Source organism: Lathyrus oleraceus, chromosome 5 (genome assembly GCF_024323335.1).
Source record: "Lathyrus oleraceus cultivar Zhongwan6 chromosome 5, CAAS_Psat_ZW6_1.0, whole genome shotgun sequence".
In the NCBI taxonomy this organism is placed as follows: Eukaryota; Viridiplantae; Streptophyta; class Magnoliopsida; order Fabales; family Fabaceae; genus Lathyrus; species Lathyrus oleraceus.
The window spans coordinates 596,163,715-596,176,823 of NC_066583.1; positions in this window are offsets into that span (position 1 = coordinate 596,163,715).

The window sequence follows — 13,109 nt, forward strand, 5'->3', positions numbered from 1 at the left end:
CCTCAACCCATTTGGAGAAGTAATCAATTGCTACGAGAATAAACCTGTGTCCGTTGGACGCTTTCGGTTCAATCATGTCGATCATGTCAATTCCCCATATAGAGAAAAGTCATGGTGATGAAATCACATTCAGAAGTGTCAGAGGAATATGAATCTTATCCGCATAAATCTGACACTTGTGGCATTTCTTCACATATTTGCAGCAGTCAGACTCCATTGTCAGCCAATAGTAGCCTGCTCTCAACATCTTTCTAGCCATGGCATGTCCATTGGAATGAGTACCAAATGAACCCTCATGGACCTCAGTCATTAACAGGTTTGCTTCGTGTCTATCCACGCATCTGAGCAAAACCATGTCAAAATTTCTCTTATACAGCACTTCACCACTGAGGTAGAAACTGCCTGACAACCTTCTCAAAGTTTTCCTATCTTTCACGGATGCCCAGGCGGGTAGACCTGGTTCTGGAGGAAATTCTTAATATCAAAATACCAAGGCTTGTCATCATTCACTTCTTCAACTGCAAATACGTGAGCTGGTCTATCCAAGCGCATCACAGTGATATTGGGAACTTCATTCCAATACTTGACTACAATCATCGAAGCAAACGTAGCAAGCGCATCTGCCATCCGATTATCCTCTCGAGGAATATGATGAAAGTCAACTTCAGTAAAGAATGTCGAAATCCTTCTCGCATAATCTCTGTACGGAATGAGACCAGGCTGATTCGTCTCCCATTCACCCTTGATCTGATTAACAACCAAGGCCGAATCACCATACACATCAAGATGCTTGATTCTCAAATAAATGCATTCTTCTAATCCCATAATACATGCCTCATAATCAGCCATGTTATTCGTGCATTTGAAAGTTAGCCTTGCTATAAATGGAATATGCGTGCCATGAGGAGTGATGATTACTGCCCCAATTCCATTTCCATACTGATTCACAGCGCCATCAAACACCATCGTCCATCTGGAACCAGGTTCCGGACCTTCATCAAGTGTAGACTCATCATAATATTTCATTTTTAAATACATAATCTCCTCATCTGGGAAGTCGTACTGAACAGACTGATGATCTTCAATAGGCTGGTGCGCTAAATGGTCAGCCAAGATACTACCTTTGATAGCTTTCTGAGCTCGATACTCAATATCGTACTTAGACAACAACATCTGCCAACGGGCAATCCTCCCGGTTAAAGCAGGCTTCTCGAAGATATACTTAATTGGATCCATTCTGGATATCAACCAAGTAGTATGATTTATCATGTACTAGCGCAAACGCTTAGCAGCCCAAGCCAAAGCACAACACGTCTTCTCAAGCATAGAATACCGAGACTCACAATCAGTAAACTTCTTACTGAGGTAGTAGATAGCAGATTCTTTCTTCCCTGATTCATCTTCTTGACCGAGTACACAACCCATCGAATCTTCAAGAACGGTCAAATACATAATCAGAGGTCTTCCTTCTACAGGCGGAGACAAGATCGGAGGTTCAGACAGATACTCCCTGATACTGTCGAAAGCTTTCTGGCAATGCTCGGTCCAATCATGAGACTGATCTTTCCGAAGGAGCTTGAATATCGGCGCACATGTGGCAGTCATGTGGGATATAAATCTGGAAATATAGTTCAAGCGGCCAAGAAAACCTCGGACTTGCTTCTCAGTTTTGGGTGCAGGCATCTCCTGTATTGCTTTGACCTTTGCAGGATCAACCTCAATACCTCTCTCGCTGACAACAAAACCCAACAACTTGCCGGAACGGACTCCAAATGTACATTTGTTCGGATTCAAACGAAGTCTAAACTTCCTCAAACGCTGAAAAAGCTTCAACAAATGATCAACATGTTCAACTTCCGTTCGGGAATTAACAATCATATCATCAACATAGACCTCTATCTCCTTGTGCATCATATCATGAAACAAGGTAGTCATAGCTCGTTGATACGTGGCTCCGACGTTCTTCAGACCGAAGGGCATCACTCGATAACAGAATGTTCCCCAAGGTGTGATGAATGTTGTCTTCTCCATATCCTCGGGTGCCATCTTGATTTGATTATATCCGGAAAATCCGTCCATAAATGAAAAGACTTTGAATTTAGCTATATTGTCTACCAACATATCAATGTGTGGTAGAGGGAAATCATCTTTAGAACTAGCTTTATTCAAATCTCTGTAATCAACACACATACGGACTTTTCCGTCCTTCTTAGGCACAAGCACAATATTGGCCACCCATTGAGGATATGTAGAAGTCACCAGAAACCCTACATCAATTTGCTTCTGAACTTCCTCTTTGATCTTCACTGCCATATCTGGATGAGTTCTTCTGAGCTTCTGCTTCACAGGCACGCACTCAGGCTTCAAAGGCAGGAAATGTTGCACAATATCTGTATCTAGACCCGGCATGTCTTCATATGACCAAGCAAAGATATCTGAATATTCTCGTAGCAAACTGATCAACCCCTTCTTGATAGACTCTTCAAGAAGTGCCCCAATCTTCACCATATGAACACAATCCTCAGACCCCAAGTTGACTGTTTCCAGATCTTCGAGATGCGGCTGAATGATCTTCTTCTCATGCTCAAGGAGACGGGAAATCTCGTCAGGAATCTCTTCAACATCATCTTCCTCTGCCTCGAATACAGAGAATTCAAAATTGGGAGATGGCGTTGGATCATTACGTTCAATGGGTTTTAGAATCAACCTGCATAATGATTTTGGTTAATGAAAAACTTTAGAATTTAAACAAGCAAACCATTATGCAGATGAAAAGATTGCTTTTATTCTTGTTTTTATGGTTTTTTGTGATCACTGATTTCATTCAAAAAGCAAAAAGTGAAAACAAATGGAAAAACAAATGTTTAACAATGCATTAATTGAATGAAATGTCATTGTATTAATACTGCCAACAATGTCATCACTTCTCCTTTTGGCATGGGAGAAGGGTTTTGAACAAAGTGAACAAATTACGCTGACTTATGGATGACTGTAGGAACATCTACAACGAACCAATTATGGCAGACACCACCAGGTATGATGAAGTTGCTCAAGTCCTCTGCATCCTCTTCCAAGATAGCAGCAGCTTCTTCAGCTTGATCAGCATGGATGAAACCTCCACTCTTGAACAAACCTTGCTCGTTGAATGCCCCAGAACAATAGTCAATGCCATCCCGGGATTTATTGTCTTCAAGCTCAATCATCTTCCCCAAACCAGCAACTGCACCACATTCAATGGCCAGTTTTGCATCACGATAGGAAGCAAATGAAGGAGACTTCTTCTCAATTGGCTCAGCAATAGACAAAGCTTGGAAAGGCGTTCCAACTTCATCCTCAACATCAATATATGAGAAAGAAGACAAGTGGCTAACCAGGAGAGCCTTTTCTCCCCCTACCACAACCAGTTTCTTATTCTTGACAAATTTCAGCTTCTGGTGTAGGGTGGATGTCACGGCGCCAGCCTCGTGAATCCATGGTCTACCAAGGAGACAACTATAAGATGGGTGGATATCCATAACCTGAAAGGTAACTTGGAAATCACTTGGTCCAATCTTGATTGGGAGATCAACTTCCCCAACCACGGTCTTACGCGACCCATCAAAAGCTTTCACAACAACACCACTCTGCCTCATAGGAGGCCCCTGATAAGACAATCTCGAAAGAGTGGTTTTTGGCAATACATTTAGAGATGATCCAGTGTCCACCAGCACGTTGGACATGGCATCAGTCTTGCAGTTCATAGAAATATGTAGAGCCATGTTGTGGTCTCTTCCCTCCTCAGGGAGATCAGCGTCACAGAAACTCAAAGTGTTGCAAGCAGTAATGTTTGCAACTATGCTATCAAACTGTTCAATCGTGACATCATGATCAACATAAGCAAGATCCAAAACTTTCTGCAGAGCTTCCCTATGGGGTTCTGAATTCAGCAGCAAAGATAAAACGGAGATTTTGGACGGCGTTTGTAGAAGCTGGTCTACAACATTGTACTCACTCTTCTTGATGAGCCTCAGCATCTCATCACATTCTTCATTCACAACGCCACTCGGGCCAACAGAAGAAACATGAGTCTTTTGTACAGAGGATGGTTTGGCAACAGCAAGTGCCGGATTCTGAACATTCACAGCAGTCCCAACCGGACGCTCAGCAGAATCAAAAGCAACATGAGGCTTCGGGGGTGCAGAAAACACACGACCACTCCGGGTCAACCCGCTCACGTCAGCAATATTTACAACAGAAGTTGAAGGCAAAGGCACTTCCTTCCCATCTTCCACAACAACAACACTGTAACGAAAAGGAATAGCTTTCTCAGAAGAATAAGGCACAGGGCCTGCAGGCTTGATTATCAATGAAGGCGAAACCTTCTGCTTGCTACCATCATAACGGATGACAACAGGCTCGGGCAATTTGAACACAGGAGAGATAACATTCACTTCTGGTTCATCTTCATCAACATTTCGATTCTGAAGAATCTCTATAGTACCTTCATCCAACAGCTCTTGAAGCTCTCTTCGCACTTGGCGACAACCCAGTCTATTGACGGAGCAAATGCGGCATCTGTCATGGTCATACTCCATATGACTGTACTGACATAGCAACCGATGCAACTCGACCAATGACTGTCGAATATGACTCACATATTTGACTTTATACTTCCCAGGGCACCCCTGAACCATGTTCACTGACTTCCCATGCTCGGGCAATGAGTTCTTTGTAACATTGGGGCCTGAGTCCTCGAAGCTCAGTATGCCGCATCGCATAAGGTCTTGAACCTTGGTCTTCAACGGATAGCAATTCTCAATATTGTGCCCCGGAGCACCGGAATGATACACACAATGCTGATCTGGCTTGTACCGCCACTGTGGGTTCGCGGCCACAGTTGGAGGGTCTCTGGGAGTAACCAGTTTCCTTTCCAACAAGGAAGGATATAGTTCAGCATATGACATAGGAATGGGATCGAAGCTGATCTTCTTCCTATCATAATTCAGATTGGCCTGATTACTGGTGCTGCCACGAGGCTGGTAAGCCTGTTGCTGTGGACGATGTTGCTGCTGATACTGAGGTTGCTGCTGATGCTGATGCTGATTAGGCTGCTGATACTGAGCACTATCTCTGAAAACAGGTGCTATATGAGCCAGCTGGTGTTGATGACGCATTGGCTTTCTCTTGATAGAGGGTCTTCTTGGTTTAGCATGAGATTGCACAACATGTGCCTCCCTATCTTTCTTCTTAAACGCCCCATACCGTTTAGAAGAGCTCTCATCTTTCGACAGTCGTCCTTCACGGACACCTTCCTCCAGACGCATCCCCATGTTCACCATCTCGGTGAAATCAGAGGGAGCACTCGCAACCATCCGCTCGTAATAAAATGAACTAAAAGTCTTCAGAAAGATCTTAATCATCTCCTTTTCTTCCAGCGGAGGAGTAATCTGAGCTGCTAACTCTCGCCACCTCTGGGCGTACTCCTTAAATGTCTCTTTATCCTTCTGAGACATGGCCCTGAGTTGATCACGGTCAGGCGCCATATCAACATTATATTTGTACTGCTTGACGAAGGCTTCGCCAAGATCGTTGAAGGATCGGATGTTTGCGCTATCAAGGCTCATATACCAACGAAGAGCCGCACCGGACAAACTATCCTGAAAGTAATGAATCAGAATCTGATCATTATCAGTTTGCTTAGACATTTTCCTGGCGTACATAACCAGGTGAGCAAGAGGGCAGGTGTTCCCCTTATATTTCTCAAAGTCAGGGACTTTGAGCTTGACCGGAATCTTCACACCGGGAACATGGCAAAGTTCAGCAGCAGACTTGCCAAACAGATCTTTCCCTCGGAGGGTCTTCAATTCCTTTCGCAGCTCAAGGAATTGATCATTCATTGCTTCCATCTTCTCATTAACATCTGGGCCCTCAGACGGCTCAGAATGATAGATGGTGTCGTCTACCCTGGGAACGGTATGCACGACAGGAGGAGGAGCAGCAAGGACCGGGCTAGATGCCGGCATAGAAGCAAAGGTAGGAGCTGGAATATCTGGCATGAAACCCGGAGGCATACCCCACGGAAACCCGGCTGGCATGGCATTCGGCATGAAATGAGCACTAGCAGCTGGCACAGTCGGAGCAACCACTTCTGATATAACCGTCCTCTGGGGAGGAGTTGCAGGAGGTGGAGAAGGTTGATTCTGAGCAGACAAAAACTGCTCCATCAGAGCACTCAAACGAGCGACCTCTTCCTTCAGCTCTCTGTTCTCTTGTTCCAATTGATCCATCACTCTAGCAGAATTGGCTCTGGTATAGTACCGGTGAGTCAGCTTGTCTTCAAAATAAAAGAAGAGCACAGAGTTAGGCCACAAACAAGAAGACCAGAACAACCTGCTTATGCAAAATGATGCATGCAATGCTCGTGCATATGCTTTGTTTTTTTTTTATTTCAAGGAACCTTTTAGGGTATTATTTGCAATTTTTGAAATTTAAACATTTAATAGCATATGGAAAATATCTCATCAAATATATTCGAGACAAAGAAGTACAATATTTTTGATTATTACAAGGGAAAAGGAAATAAACATCCTATGGATCCCTAGAAGCTCGGGATGCTGGAAGACGAGATGCACAAAGCTTCTTGATCTCTCTCTCATAGGCCGCTTCCATATCCGCTTTCTCCTTCGCAAGTCGATCATACTTCCTCTTCCAGAACTTGGAACACTGAGGAAGCAGAGAAGTCCAAGTATCATTCGGATCATCTATGACCTGATGCTCGAGAAACTCGATCAAAGCGTCCTTCTCCTTGATTTGCTGAAGCAACTCTTCTCTTTCACGGATCCAGGCACGTGAAAGGTCTTCTTCTCTCAACTCCTCTACATCTTGGTTGGGGAGGGTTGAAGGCCCAGCCACATCCAAAGGTGTAGGCTTCGGATAATCGTATGGCATAAGATACTCAGAAGCTCTCTGTCTGACCCAAGAGGTATATGGCTCCAAAGCAATGCAATTCTTCGGACCCAATTCATTCCTACCCTTCTTATGAATATTGCGCCAAGCGCGGACCATCCTGGCTTTCAGGCCTTGGGGATCTTTAGCCTCCTGAAAGAATACACCTTCTAACAGAATGTTATGAGGTTTATCCTTTAGGGGGAACCCAAGCTGACGACGTGCTAAGATAGGATTGTAGCTGATCCCACCACATGTGCCAAGAAGAGGCACGTTAGGGAATTCACCACAATAATCAATGATTTGAACAGTATCATACACGCGATCATACCAAGAGATATCATCATTAGTGAGAGACATGAGTCTCGTGGACCACCGTAGACATCCCTTGTTCTCCTTGAAAGCGACCGTCTGCGGCAAGTGCGAAATAAACCACTTATACAGCAGAGGCAAATAGCACACAATAACTCCTCCGCCCTTTGCATTCCTCAAATGCAAAGAGAAATAGGCATCACCCAACAGAGTCGGAACGGGATTAAGAACAGAGAAGATCCTAATGGCGTTCACATCCACTAATTTGTCGATGTTGGGGAACAATACCAAACCATAGATGAGCAGCACAAATAAAGCCTCAAAGGCATCCTCACTCATGGCCTTCCCATAAACGGTAGCTTGAGCGATGAGGAAATCGGAAGGAAGACCCTGAATTCCACCTTTGGTAGTCATATGAGCTTTAATCAGGGATTCATCTATGTGCAACAAGTTTGCAATCTCTCGAGCAGTCGGAATACTCTCTAAGCCACTGAACGGCACCTGATCCAGAACGGGAATACCCACAAGATGAGAATACTCCTCCATGGTAGGCAACAACTAGAAGTCCGGAAAAGAGAAGCAGTGATACAGAGGATCATAAAACTGCGCCAGAGTACTCATCAGTCCCTCATCAACCTGAGTAGTCAACTGAGGCAGAAGCTTCCCATAACGAGCTTTGAAACCCAAGGGATCTAGTACATAAGATGTCAGATTCCTTAACTCTTTCACATCAGGCTGTCTAAAGCTGTACTTCTTTGTATGCCTTTTCGGTCTTTCCATGTCTGAAAATTTTGCAAATAAACCCTTTAAGTTCCTTGAAATTTTTTCTTTTTCTGATGACATGAATGCAGATGAATGCATGAATGCATGAATGCAACAATCACACTCAAGGATCAAGCAAGTCACACCAGACAAAGGTCATGGGAAAGCTCATAGTATCCTTAATATCAATCATCCATTTTGGTGGATTATGGTTTTCACCCTATCAACACCCAAGTTCCATTGATATTAAAGGTACATGAACCGGCTCAATCATCCTTAATATCAATCATCCATTTTGGTGGATTATGGTTTTCACCTTATCGACACCCAGGTTCCATTGATATTAAGGATGTCTGAACGACTCAACCATGAATCACGGGTTTGTTGAGAGTCACGAGCATGGAGTCTCGGTTAAGAACCATCCAAAGGGAGTGTACTAGGGTTTAAACCTGCCGAACATGTTCTACCAGAGGTTCCCATAATCATCGTCCCATCTTTCGAATATTATCGGAGGAACGAATACTCGTATTCCAAAAATATTCTCAAGAGAGACTCTTATGAGTGTAGTATCGCGTAACAATCACATCAGATCTGACATCTAAACGACCTCCGCACTACGTCCTAAAAATAGGCCAAGACGGGCTTGGTAAACTAAGGTCCTTGGCTTCTAAGGCACATGATTGGAAGAATAATGCCTAACCACAAATGACTTGTGTGACATTATTAATCCAACATGACCTCCACCAAGTGAATGGACTCGCAAGTCAACTGGCTAAGGAATACTCCACACCAGTCGACAAGACTATGCCATTCTCCTATCCTAAGGTGCACTCGAGTTCGGGTATAGAACTCATCTCACAGAGATCACCAAAGCAAACAGCAATTGTATATCAAGCAATTCAAACATTACAATCAATACAGTTATCCCAAATTGTACAAAAATATGTCAAATAACAAATAACAATATCGTACAACAAGGGTGAAAAGTAGGCAAAACCCACTAAGGATGGTCTAATGTTATCCCCAGCAGAGTCACCACTTTTCTGTAGCGGTGTATTCGTCACTTTATGATTTATTGATTAAATCAAAAGCAAAGCATACAAAGAATCGAGTCGCCACCGCACTTTTATTTATCCAAAGGAATGGCTAAAAAGCGAACAAAAGCCTAAGAAGTTTTACACATAGAAAACTAATGAAAAGATCAAAGATCTGGGTAAGGGGTAAATTACGCAATGGGAAGGTGTTAGGCACCCAAAACGTCCTAGGTACTCCTAGGGAGCCCTTTTCACACCTTGTTGTATGACATGTTATTTGATTATGAAATATTTATTGTGCAAACATGGATTGAAGGGATAAGAAAAGAATATACAAGTTATTATTTTTTGTGTTTGAACGGATGAACCCGTTGCCTACGTACCTTTCCATGGAAGGTAAGGATCAAAACGCCGTAGTTCGGCTAAAAGATTTCCAAAAGTATGTGAATTGATTTTAAAACAAAAGCCCTAAGGTCTTTCGTTATCCACGGGAGAAAACTCAACCTTATACAAACAACAAGTCCACCATGTGAGAAAAGCTTCGACGTACTAGAGGGGTTAACCCTGTTTTCAGTACGGAAGTCTTACAGTTCGATCACTAAGGACAAAAGGTGAGATTAACATCAACCAACTAGGATAAATCAAACCTATGGCTAATGTATGAAAACTTATCAAGAATGGACAAAGCCACAAAACAATTGAATGAGTGAAGTTAATCAATTAGAATTTATTCACAACAGAGGGTCAAAGTATGATTAGAATTCAATTCAAAAGAAGTGTTAAGAAAATGAAGTTTGAAAAATCAAAGGCTTAAGGCCTAGGTTTCTAATTTGAAAAGAAATGAAAATGTTTGCACAATAGTTTTCAAGTTGGTATTAACATGCAAATGGAAGTTTAAAGAAACAAAAGGATGGAGGGTGAGGGAGTGTAAAACTTCTCAGATGTTCACCTCTTCAAATCATATGGAAGATGATTCAAGTGATTCCTTTGGAATAGGCAACAATGCAAATAACAGATAAGCAAAACAAGTGGATACCGGATGCCAATTACTGGACTTACACCAATCTCACTGAAGCACAAATAATGGATACCGGATGCCAATCACTGGACTTATACTAGTCTCCCAAAACAAAACAATGATACCAGATGCCAATCAATGGACTTATACTAGTCTCACACAACAAAAAAACAAAAGATGGATACCGGATGCCAATCTATCTGGACTTATACCAACCTCCAAAACAAAACAAATGATACCAGATGCCAATCAATGGACTTATACTAGTCTCACACCATATCATTGGAACAACTGCCAAGTAATGGACTTATGCTTGTCTCTTCCATGGACAAAGCAAAAATGCTATAAAGCAAGGTTTATGAAATGATATACAAATGATGATGATAAATGCACAAAGGCAAACTCAAGCAAATATGCACAGATGAATCAAGTAAGCAATCAACCAAGTCAATTAGCACACACTATATACAAGCAATTAGGCTCAAACAAGGTTAGACTTTAAAGTCAACTGGAATAGGGTATGTTGTGCTCTTAACCCTAACATTGAGAGTTAGGGTGAAGCAGATGAAATGGAGATGAGGGGTGTGCCTCATAGCTCTTATCCCTGGCCTGGGAGAGCTTTGAATATTAGAAGGTGTGGGAGTTCAGAAAGTAGGAACTCTTCTCCACAAGTGATTGACTCTATAGATCTTGGGTTAATATCCACAATGCATCAACATGTTATGTGAGCAAAGGGATGACACACTGAATAGCAGGAGATGGATTACACATCTCTTTTATCTACCAATTGCCTTATCAAAGGACTTTTCCTGCTTAGCACAAAAATAAACACACAAGAACATGGCCTCTTAAGGAGGGCTTCAGACAGGTGCCTGACCACATAACAGGCCAGGTCTTTCAGATTACATGAAGAAGAGAAATTATACCTAAGTGGTTAAGCAACCAAGCAAAAGCAAGTTCAGAGTGAACTTAAGCAACTTATGTACCTTTGGAAACATCAAACAAATCAGTATACAACTCAGACAATCAAACAACAGTCAATATCAACAGTCAAACCCAATAAGCAAAGGCATAAGCCACAAGTCAAGCTCAAATGAGTTAACAACCGTACAAAACACACATTAGTGATCAAAAGCAAATATCAAATGCTCTCAAGATGAGGCATCATCAATTGTGTAACTTGAATGTGTAACCTGAAACAAAGCTTCAAACATGAGAGGCAAACCACTAGGTCAAAGCCTAGGGTCAAAGATGGAGAAAAAATTTAAAACAGAAGCTGAAAATTAACATGAATCAACTTCAAACACATCTTAAGACAATCCAAAAGGTCTCACATCAATATCATATACCAAATCCATTTCATGATCAATTGAAGTTCAAAGCAAATTCAAGGCACCAAATGTGACCAACCAGAATGAAAAATCTCAATTAAATCAGAAATTATTCACAAAAAATCTGGAAAAATTCATGCATATTCAAGATATCTCATATGATCAGCATGCAAAAATTCAGAACAATTGAGCATCATTTGATAGGGTAAACACATAGCACAAGATGAACATCCAAAGGTGTGACACAAATTGTCACACCTACTTAGAAAAATCACAAACCAGAAATGATAAATGATAAAAATGCAAACTCAACACCAAAATGTCAAGCAAAGTGTCTAGTTTCATCATGCAAAAATTCAGATTCATTGGATCAACAACCATCATTTCACAAATGCATAGGCAAGGCAATGTCCAAAATGCACACATGTACAAGAACCCTAAGCAAAAATTTAATCCAGGACATGCACAACTTGAGATATCATAGTGATAAAAAACTAGAGAGAAAAAGAAACTCAATGCAAAAATCCTCATATTTTTTGGATCATTTTTGGATTTGTAATGAATTTTTAAAGATGCAAAATGAAATTGGAATCAAATAAAACAAGTAAATGAAATAATATGAATTGATTTATTTAATTTGAATTAATGGTTGGCGCCTAATCAAAACGTCGCGTTTCATTAAAGAAACGCCTGGCCAATCAGAGGCCAGCATGGGCGCGGCATGCATCCAACAGGAAACGAGCCCTAGCAACATCTAAGGCAACGGAAATGCGTGGCTAGACCGATCCAAAACCGTGGCCTATTGCTCTGTATCTTCTTCTTCACAAAATACACGCATGAACAGTAAACCAACATGAACATGATGAACAATTTTCTCAGATTTTAAAACTAAGCATATCAACATGTAGCACATGCATCCTAGATCACGAATCAATCATTAGTTAAGCATGGATCATCGTATATCATGTGGATCGAGCAAATCAAGAATTCAACATCAAACTTTAATCCTTCGAATCTAACTCAATATGGCATGGTTTTTAGTGATTTAAAGCTCAGCATGATCACAACAGAGAGATCTACAACAATAGCACAAGCAATTTGAGAAAAGAGAGAAAAAATTTCGTGACCTCTTGAAGAGCAGTTTTGAAATTCGATGAATCCAGGCCTAGCAATGCTTAAATGATCTTCTAGCAAGCTTGTAGAGTTGATTGGAAGAGGTCATGAGGTCCAATTGCTCGTGATTCAACAGAATTTGGATTTCACCATTGATGAGCTTCAAGCTTGAGGTGCTTCTAATTGCACGAATTCACTTGGATCTTGGTTCAAACATGCTCCATGATGATACTAGATGATGAATTAAGCAATGAATTGTGGTTTGATTTGAAGAAATTTGAAGAAAAATTGAGAGAAAAAAGTGTGAAAAATTTTGAGATCTGAAAATTATGATGTGTTGTTATGAAATTCTGTTAGGGTTTTGTGCTTTATACTCCCTCATAATCAAGCTCTAATCATGCTTAACCACTGTGCTAATGAATTTGGTTAAGTTTGGAGTTGTTTTGCAAAAATTGGGATTTCACCCTTATGCATGAAAATGGCATGTGAACAGTACACGAATTCCACTTAATTTCACTTAAAATGCAATTTTGAAATCAATGTTGAAGGCAAAATATCCAAATTATGCACCAAATTTAAATAATGAAATTTCCCTCCAAAAATCCCAAAATTGGC